The 9,579-nt window shown below is 36.5% G+C and overlaps 1 protein-coding gene across 12 annotated transcripts in view; it reads left to right on the forward strand.

The window, feature by feature from the left end:
- PHF21A (PHD finger protein 21A) overlaps positions 1-9,579 on the forward strand; it is a 191,130-nt gene that overhangs the window by 21,771 nt on the left and 159,780 nt on the right. For 8 of the 12 annotated variants that reach the window (XM_077767422.1, XM_077767430.1, XM_077767429.1 and 5 more), the window contains exons 2-3: positions 5,350-5,390; positions 6,755-6,866. The gene's annotated coding sequence lies outside the window, so the exon portion shown is untranslated. The remainder of the gene's footprint in view (positions 1-5,349; positions 5,391-6,754; positions 6,867-9,579) is intronic. The other 4 variants (XM_077767423.1, XM_077767426.1, XM_077767425.1 and 1 more) reach the window with 2 other exon arrangements.

Consider the following 9,579-nt stretch of genomic DNA (forward strand, 5'->3'; position numbering starts at 1 on the left):
GAGGAGTCTCTGAGATTTGGGATGGTTATAAGGAAGGTCTCTATTTATCATTGAGTCTTTATCTGGACCCGAATGACTGGCTGAGATTTGGCTAGGCGGAGAGAAGGTGAAAAGAGTGTGTTGTTGGTAGAAGAAAGAACATCCTCACAGTAAGTTTAGGGAGAGGGACAATTCTGATGACAGTTGTAGTGTTTATTTTAGTATTCCACTCCTGGAACTGCTGTAGATTTCCTAAACATTTTGAAGGAGTGTGCCGTGAAGATATTTGATAGAAGAGAGCGTTTCAGTCACAGAGAAAAGCAAGTAGAAGAGCCTTGAGAAGGGAACTTGTTTGGAGTTTTTGAAGTACAAAAAAGAGGTCAGTATGGCCGGAGCAGATTAAGCAGTGGGGAGAGGAGAAGAGGTGAGGTCTGAGAGTAGCAGAGGCCCAAATCACTATGAATCTTGTGGACCATTAAACAATTTTTTTAGGGACGCCAGGGTGGCTCAGTTGGTTAAGCATCCGACTTCGGCTCACGTCATGATCTCATGGTTCGTGGGTTCAAAGCCCCTCATTGGGCTCTGTGCTGGCAGCCAGCTCAGAGCCTGGAGGCTGCTTCGGATTCTGTGTCTCCCTCTCTCTCTGACCCTCCCCTGCTCATGCTGNGAACTCTTGAACCATCAGTTCATGACCTGAGCCAAAGTTAGACACTTAACCTACTGAGCCACCCAGGTGCTCCTCTTGTGGGCCATTTTAAAGGACTTAAGCTTTTTTTCTGAGTATGATGGGAAGCCGCTGGAGGATTTTGAATAGAGGAGTGACCAAATCTGTCTTGGATTTTGAAAAGGCACTCTTGGCTGCTGAGAGAATAGGTTTTAGCAAGACAAAGATGGAAATGGGGAAGGAAGTTAGGAGGCTATTGTAATAATCTAGGTGAAAGATGATGGTGGCTTGGATGAGGTTGTAGTGGAGTTGACACAAGTGGGGTTGGCTGTTAGATTGGATCTAGGATGTGGAAAAAAGAGAAGTCAACCATGACCTTAAGGTTTTGGCCTGAAGGGGCCGAGGTAGTCAAGAGTTAGTTTTGAACTTGTTGAGCTTGAGAAACTTACTTGACAAGTGTTGAGTGGGCAGTTGGGTATATGAGTTTGGAATTCAGGGGAAAGGTCTGAGCTGGAGATAAAAATTTGGGAGTTGCCAGTGTACAGATCCTTTTATAGCTATGAGAGTAGGTGAGATTACCTAACAGGAAGAGTTCCAAAAACTGAGCCCTGGGGCAGTTCAACATTTTGAGGTCTTGAGAGATGAGAACAAACCAGCATATGAAATCCAGAAGAGTGGCCAGAGAGATTAGGAGAAAATCAAGATCAGGTGGTGTCCTGGGAGTCAGGAGAGAGTTTCAAGAAGGAAGGAATGATCAAATACTACTGATCAAACATGGAAGTGAGGGCTGAGACTTCCCTGTTGGCTTCAGCAACAGGGAAGTCATTGGTGATCTTAGTAAGAATAGAAGGAGGCCAAAGCCCTAATGGAGTGAGTTCAATAGAGGATGAGAAGGGGGGAAATAGAGATGGTGAGTATGGTTAACTCTTTCAGGGAGTTTTCCTATCAGTGGGCACATAGACACAGGGCAGGAACTAGAGAAGGATATGGAGTCAAGGGAGACTTTTTTTTTTTTAAGATGGAGGAAACAAAATGATTCTAGTGAGGGGTAAATTGATGTTTCTTGAGTCTGAGCGGAGAAGTGCTAGAATGTCCGTGAGAGAGTAAGATTAAGAGGGATGGGGGACACAGGGATGATTATGGTATTGGGACCTAAAGGACTAAATCTCATTAAGCAAGATTCTGCTTTTCCCTTTGAGCACTTCCTTGCATTTAGATTTATTTCAAACTTATTATGCTTTCTGTTGGAAGTGAGGAAGGGCAGATAAAAAGCAGTAAAACTTATTGTATATAAAATTAGTGTATCAGCTTGGTGTAGTAGAGGAGAAGAGATTGAATCTTCTGTGTAAGGTGACATTTTAAAGTGTCTTTGAATGACAATTATCTGTGCTATTCTAGTCCCTTATCAAAATTTATGATTGAGCACAGACTATAAACTTAATTGTTCGAATTTGTAGTGGGATGAATTTTAGCCTAATTTAAAACGATCTAATGTTAAACCTTCTTTCTGTAAAATTTGTTTATTGTTTTATATTTTTCATATACAAAGGTCTTAGATATTTTTACAAAAAGTACTTAAGTTGTTATTAATCACCTTTGACTTATTGATGATATTTTAAATTTTACAGTCATATTAGAAATCTGAATGATTCATTTCTTTACCAGCTCTAATTAAAGCAGCTACCTGTGAAGTTCTGGAGAGGTGAGCCATCTTCAGTTTGCAAAAAATCATGGGAAGTTATGTTAGCAAGATAAAACTCATCTGTAAAAGCAAAGATAATTTCATTTAGTCCAACTTATATGTTTTTAGTGTATTTTTAAAAGAAATCTATATTTGAAAAATTTAAGCAGATATGGTTCAAAGTTTTTACTACATTAGTTATGAGTGTCAAGAGTATGTGAGAAACAAAGTAAGTGGACTTTAAATCAGCTTTACATGAGGAAATCAGATTTGCATTTCAGACTTAACTACGTTTTGCATATAGACAGTGTTAAAATACACATTTATATATAAATCTTTTTTTGCTCACTCTAACTAAATAATAGAAATAAAATCTTTTCTTTTTCATCAGTTTCCAAGTGGTAGTTGATCAGAAGAAACACTAGTTGTGATGCACAGTGTTTAAGAATCACTAGTCGAAAAATAATTGGCTTTTAAAAAAATTTGGTATCTGAACCTCTTTGGAAATTTTATTAAAGCTGTGGGTCTTCTCCCCAGAATTCTTATGCATACAGAACTTAGCATATAGTATCGTAGGGTTGGCAAACCTCTCTGAAGCCCATTCATGAGGATCCCTTAGGCATAAAGGATCTCAAGTTTCAAAACCTGCCCTACATAGCTTAATTTTTCCTTCAAACATTATATGGAGACTTTTCCAGAAATATTTTGCTAGTATTTACTATAGTTTGTTTCTTAGAAGTGTTACTGCTGCACCTGGTTAAGAGGCGGTGAGGTCTAGTGGAAAGGCCAGCTCAGTCAAAGGAATCTCCGAGTCTGTAAGCTTTCCTCCAGCTTTATAACCAATTGGTGTGTGACCTTCCAGGAAGTCACTTAACCTCTCAGGCTTTGATTTCCTATGTGATATCTGCAGTCCCTCCAAGCAGTTTTATGAGTAGTTTTAGGATATCATGGTTTCATGATATCATGGTAAAATTCTTTATCAATTTGGGATTAACTCTGCTATTGGTTTTTGGAGAAAATGCCCCAGAGATAAAGTGTACATCCATTGTGTCTTTGTACTAAATATGACTTTTCAGAAGAGTTGACGTGACTCTACTTTCTCAAATGCCATATAAGTAAAATAAAAATCCCAATTCTATCCTGATCACTTTGAGTGTCAACATATTTTATATGTTCTGGTTATAAACTATTGTTGTATGTGTTGGAATTGTCATTTCCAATTCTGTGGCTTGTTTTTTCATTCTCTTAATGGTGTTTTTTTGGTGAACCGAAGTTCTTAATTTAGTACAATATATCAGTCTTTTCCCTTTTATTATGTTTTAAAATGGTAATATCTCTACTTTTTTTTTTTATCCAGAGTCATTCATTTAACAAATAATGCTGTGGGAGATTGATGCATAAGAAATTCTCACCAGCATGAAAGAGCTAATAAGAAATATTTAATAGGGAAAATAAGTCAAGAGTTAAGGGTCCACTCAATCAATTCGTTCATTTAACAAATATTAATCGAGGATTTACTATGTGCCTGGTACTGTTCTGAGTAGTACACAGTCCTGTAGGGTACTACCTGTAATGTTAAGAAATCCTTTTTTTAATGGAGATATTATTGACTTATATAACATGATGTCAGTTTTGGTTATATAGCATAATGATTTGATATGTGTGTGTATTGTGAAATGATTACCACAGTAAATTTAGTTAACATCTAAACTTTTAGTTAACATTTAGTTAACACACAGTTACAGGTTTTTCTTCCTTGTGAGAATCTGCTTTTTAATAACCACATCATTCTACAGACCTTTGCATGATTTTTCTTTTGGTTGAAGTCATTCTAATCTTGGTGATTAAAATAGCCATTTATGTGGACTTGAGAACTTTGAGAAATACTGCTGCCAAAGAAAAGACAGGATAAAACGGCAAATTGAATTTCTTTTGGAAATGAATGTTAACTGCATGAATTGGGGCCCTTTTAAATGATCTTACTGTATGTTTGGTATGACTGTACATGATTAAGTAAAAATTTATAATCTGGATGACAAGATTTTTGAACTATCCCTTGAAATGAGAACACTATTGGAGTAACACCAGTCAGCAAACATACTGTGTTTAAAAGCATAAGGAAGTTTTAGAGCACGGCATGTGGAATTTCTTAATATTAAAGTATTAGGAGAAAAGTTTTAATTTTTGTTTCCTAATGTTTTTTTTTTAATTAAAAAAGAAGTTTGGGGTGGGGAAGAGTTAAAAATAAACAGTATAGCCTGACTTGACTTTTTTAACTTTGAAGTCAGCTTAATGGAGTTTAGTTATTTTTAAAAAAACAAAACAAAACAAAACACAGTTGATAAAAGTGTCATTGAGCATAAGATTGAGATCCCAAAACCTTAATTTTCTTTCTGGCTCTATCACTGATTAAACATGTGGCATAGAGAAAGGCACTTTTGTGTTGTGTGGTTTATAGTCTAAAGCAGTGAGACTTGAAAGATGTGAATGAAAAGTTTAATTGAAATTACGATAATATGGTCGTCAATGCTGTCCATTGTAAAGCCTTATATAAGACAAGTCCATTTTGAGATTAATCGAAAAAAAAAAAAATCTTTTAAATAGACCAAACTGAGGGCCAGTGATGTTAGCTTTCTTTGTTAGTATAAAGCAATGAACAGTGAAGGCCATATGTTGGAGATGAGCCTGTATTTGTGTTATTTAGATGAGGTACCTTTTATTTCTGTGTGTCTCTTAGGAAAGGGAAACTGTCAATTACTTTTCCTTGTCTTGAAAAAACTGTGGAAAAGTGAAAAATGGAAAATTAGAGATTTAACTGCCTTTGAATTTCTTCTTGCTGTGGAAGCTGTCTCTCTTCCCTTTTTGGGGGTGAGGAGTGGGGGATTGGTTAAAGCTTTGTAGATTTTTGTTTGTTTTGTTTTTTCTTCTTAAAATCTGATAGAAATCTTTAAGTCTTCAGCCTTTGATGACATGTCATAAATCCGTGTTTGTAGTCTAATTCCGTTTTCCCCTTCTTCTGCTGTAGGGAGCAAGAGAGCTGAAGGAGAGCCAGTTTCCCCAAAATTGGTAAGTACTTTCCTGAGGCAGGCCTGGTGTGCCTGATACTAGTTGAGTAATAATTCAAATGTTCAGTGATTTTTTTTTTTTTTTTTTGCAAAAAAGCTTTCTCCCAGAAATGAGGCTTTACTGTTTGCACTGAGTGAAAGTGAATTTTTGTGTAATTTCACATAGCTATATCTCAAATGCATTTGTGTTTCTAATAATACTGCTAGGTTTGCATGTTCCTACATTCGATAACCTGTTAAAATGTAAAGGTCCGCTTTGCCAGAAATGTCCTTAATGCAGTGGTTAGAGCTGAAAATTCTAAAGTCAGGAATTTCAAAAGTTAAGGTTCCTATTGTGTTTTGTATTACTTAATATGCTGTTAAATTTGATGGTCATAGTATATGTGCGAAATGGCTAGGTTAATGTAACTATGGGAACCTTGACTTTGAAATTTGGGACTCTTAAGCATTTATATCCTCAAATTTAATGTTGGATTGGCTTCATGTCTGATAGTACATTTTCAGTGTGTGGTGTTTGTATCATTCTAAAAGAGGGAAAAATAGAAAGAGAGAGAGTGAAGCGTAGCAGTGTGAGGGCAGATAGGCAAACACATTTTTTCCCTAATATCTGCTTTAATATCTACTCTAATAGCTTATAAATCGTCACACTTCAGTCATTTTTTTGAATGTCTAATTCAAGATTGCACGTTGCACAGGGCAGTCTAGTGACTAAGGATCAAACAAATATTAACCTTACTTGGAGAGCATGTATGATGATTAAAAAAACCAAACAAGGCTGATGCAAGGCTACTTCTTTTTGTTTTTCTTTTTGTTTTTTAATTTCTCTCTCTCAAATCATAATTAACTTAGTGGCTGGAGTAGATTATTTGGTTAAGGCTTCATTTTGATAATTTACTGTCCCTGAGGTATTTCTCTTATCTTTTAGGGATTGGGCTTTGAACATGAAAGGGAGGCATTTGAACTAGTTAACCTTAAATTTTACTACCTTTTTATTCTACTTGCCTTTCCCTCATGGAACCTTTTTAAATAAATAATCAAGAACCTGTAGCCCTTTTCTTTGAGATGTGATAGAATCACAGAATTTTAGAGAAGGGACCTTAAGGGCTTTCTCTTCCAGCCTTTTACCAGTGTGGCAATTTCTTCTCGTATATCCCTGACAGATTGTCATTTGGGTACATAATAAATACTACATTAAAAAAAAGTGTAGCTCATTAGTTTCTATAATGTATGTATTCTGAGCAATTCTAGTTCTACAGAAATGAGTAAATATTATTGAGGTGGGGCGGGGGTGGGAAAAATGTTCTGTGATCAAATTATTTGGGAAATGCTGCGTTAAACAAAGTTAAACAGGTTTCTTTACTGCAGGACTTCTCAGAACCTTTAATATGCTAATGTGCATTGTGAATCTCCAAGAGGGGGATATGATATGCAGCATTCTTGAATACTTCTAATGACAGGGAGCCCACTACCTCATAAGGTAACCCATTCCTTTTTTGTACAGCTCTAATCCTTAGCTCTTCCTTAAATTGATCTGAAATCTGTCCTCCCATAACTTCCACTTCTATTAAATTCTTATTGGTTATGCCGAAGCCACCCCACACTCTTGCGTTACCCTTTGTGTAGTAAATATTTATATGACTCTGGCCAGGACTGTTTTTAATCATTAAATAGCATTCTAGTAAATGTGGCAACCAGCTTTAAAATCTCAGCCTCATTGTCACTCTGCTCTTAGACACTACTCTCCAGCCTCCTTCATTCTGAATTTCTGTAAGTTTTTACATTTATTTGCAGGGTTCTTGTTGTTGGGTATAGTTGGGATGATTTTAGTGGATGTGCTTGATTTCTATAAAGAAGGTTAAGAAATAGAAGAATGTGTGTGTGTTGGTTAGGTCTGGGCCCAGGAGGCTGAGGGAGAAACTACGTATCAGAATGAACATGGTGGTAGGGAGGGACACAGATGCTGCAGCCAACTTGCGAAGGAGAGGGTGCTGTTGGGAAACCCTGACTTGACCCTGTGTTGCAGGGATATGACCTGTGTGGGTATTCCTTTTCTTTTTCTAAATGAGGATCTAGCCTCTCCCCCAAAACACCAAAGCACAGAGAGGAGAGAGATATATATTCAAACCCATTCGGACATTATCATAAATCTAATTGTGTGTGTGCATGTATAGATCTCACCCAGTGGTTAGGAAACCTCAGCCTCACTAGCTGAGGTGATTTTTGTCAACAGCTATTAATACCAAGATTTGAGCAGAGGAACCTTGGCAGCTTCAGAAGGTAGCCTTTGAAATCAGGATTGCCAGGTTCTTTGTGCAGTAGTGTTTTCTGTTGACGCGTGGAGTGCCATCAGAGAAACACCACCATGAAAATAAGAAAACAAGCATCACATTGTTTTCCTAATGTAATTTTTATTCATATTAATAAATGTTAGTATTCTTTTTTCTTTTTTTAAAAATTAAAAAAAATTTTTTTTTTTTTTTAAATTTTTTTTTTAAATGTTTTATTTATTTCTAGGAGAGAGAGAGAGAGAGAGAGACAGCGTGAGCAGGGGAGGGTCAGAGAGAGAGGGAGTCACAGANTTTTTAAGTAATCTTTACACCCAACGTGGGGCTCGAACTTAACAACCCTGAGTCGCATGCACTGACTGAGCCAGTCAGGCACCCCAAGACTCTGCTTTTGATCTATGTATTACTCAGAATACTCTTTAGAGTAGGTTTAATTAATTTTTTATAAAAGAACTAGAGGGGCGCCTGGCCGGCTCAGTCGGTAGAGCATGCGACTCTTGATCACAGGGTCAGGAGTTTGAGCCCCATGTTGGGTGTGGAGTTTACTTTTAATTAAAAAAAAAAAAATAGTGGAATCTTATACCAAGTGAATATTTGGTATAGAGAACACTGAGCTATCCACTTTTAGGGAATTCAGTCTGAGGGTACAGTGTTTTATGGTCTTAATGTTAAAGGAAACTTGATAGACGACGTATGTTTTGAGTAGAAGAAGGTTTATACCAATTCAGGAACAGAGCAGTGTTTCTTAAGAGTCAATTCAGAGGTTCGGCCTTACTTCATCATTAGGTTCCTAATGAAAGACCTAGAGGTCACATATCTCTAAGCAGAACTATACCTGGTAATAGTTAGAAGGCCCTTTGTTAGAGAGTCGGAGAATAGAAAGGCCTACATACAGTTTTCTCAGCAGTATACTGTGTTGAGAAGTTTATTAAAAGTTTGTGTGTATGAACAAAAGAGTTAAGTATGTTAAGGATAGTGTAGAACTTTGTAGTTTACCAAGGGCTTTTCATAGAAGTTCATCCCTTTCAACCCTCCTGACACTTTTATGAAGTAGATGATATGGTTCCCATTTTTCTGATTTATAAGCAAGCAAACAAATTAAAAACCCTGAGGCTGAGAGTGGTTACATAGCAAGTAAATGAAATCTGTTTTTTTGTTTTGTTTTGTTTTTTGGGGTTTTGTTTTTTTGTTTTTTTGGTTTGTTTGTTTTTGGGGGATAGTCAGTGTTCTTTCCCGACATCGCAGCTCCTTTTTTTTTAGTGGGATTTGATTATTATTTTTGTTCTGTTGGTTTGTGGAGTTTTTATTTGTTCATGTTTTTGGTTTTTTGTTATTTGAAGGTGAGAGGCCGCTAGGTGTCCCAGTAGTTTGACATGTACGGTTTTGAAGATAACAGATGTTGGTATTTTGTGCGAGGCAATTGCCCTCTCTGATGGTAGCATTTAGAGCTGCTGGGTGCTAAAGCTAAAAGGCAATGTAACTCAGTAAAGTATGTCGGTTACTGCTTTGTGAGTTTGTTTGCATTTACCTTGTAGCAACTGATTTGTTAGTTATAACTTACTGGCATTGGCCAAAATACGACAAATCATCTTTTTACAAATTTAACAAATACAAGCTTTTTTATGATGCTATGAACTGCCCCCAGATAGTCTTCATATGACAAGACATGTGTTGTCTAAGCCCCCAAAGTATTTTTTTAAAAGGATTTAATGTTTTCTTGCCTTGTTTTTATAAGCTATAAGCATATGTATATAATGTGTTCCTTTAGGTTGAGACCAGTCTCTTAAAACTGCTATCCAGAAAGAGAACTTTTTGAAGAAGTAGGATATAAGATGAATCTTCTAATCCTTCATAGGTTTTTTTTTTTTTTTTATATCAGGTCACCAACATTTTTAACCCTTCAGT

This window comes from Crocuta crocuta, unplaced genomic scaffold (assembly GCF_008692635.1).
Source record: "Crocuta crocuta isolate KB4526 unplaced genomic scaffold, BGI_CrCroc_1.0 scaffold330, whole genome shotgun sequence".
In the NCBI taxonomy this organism is placed as follows: Eukaryota; Metazoa; Chordata; class Mammalia; order Carnivora; family Hyaenidae; genus Crocuta; species Crocuta crocuta.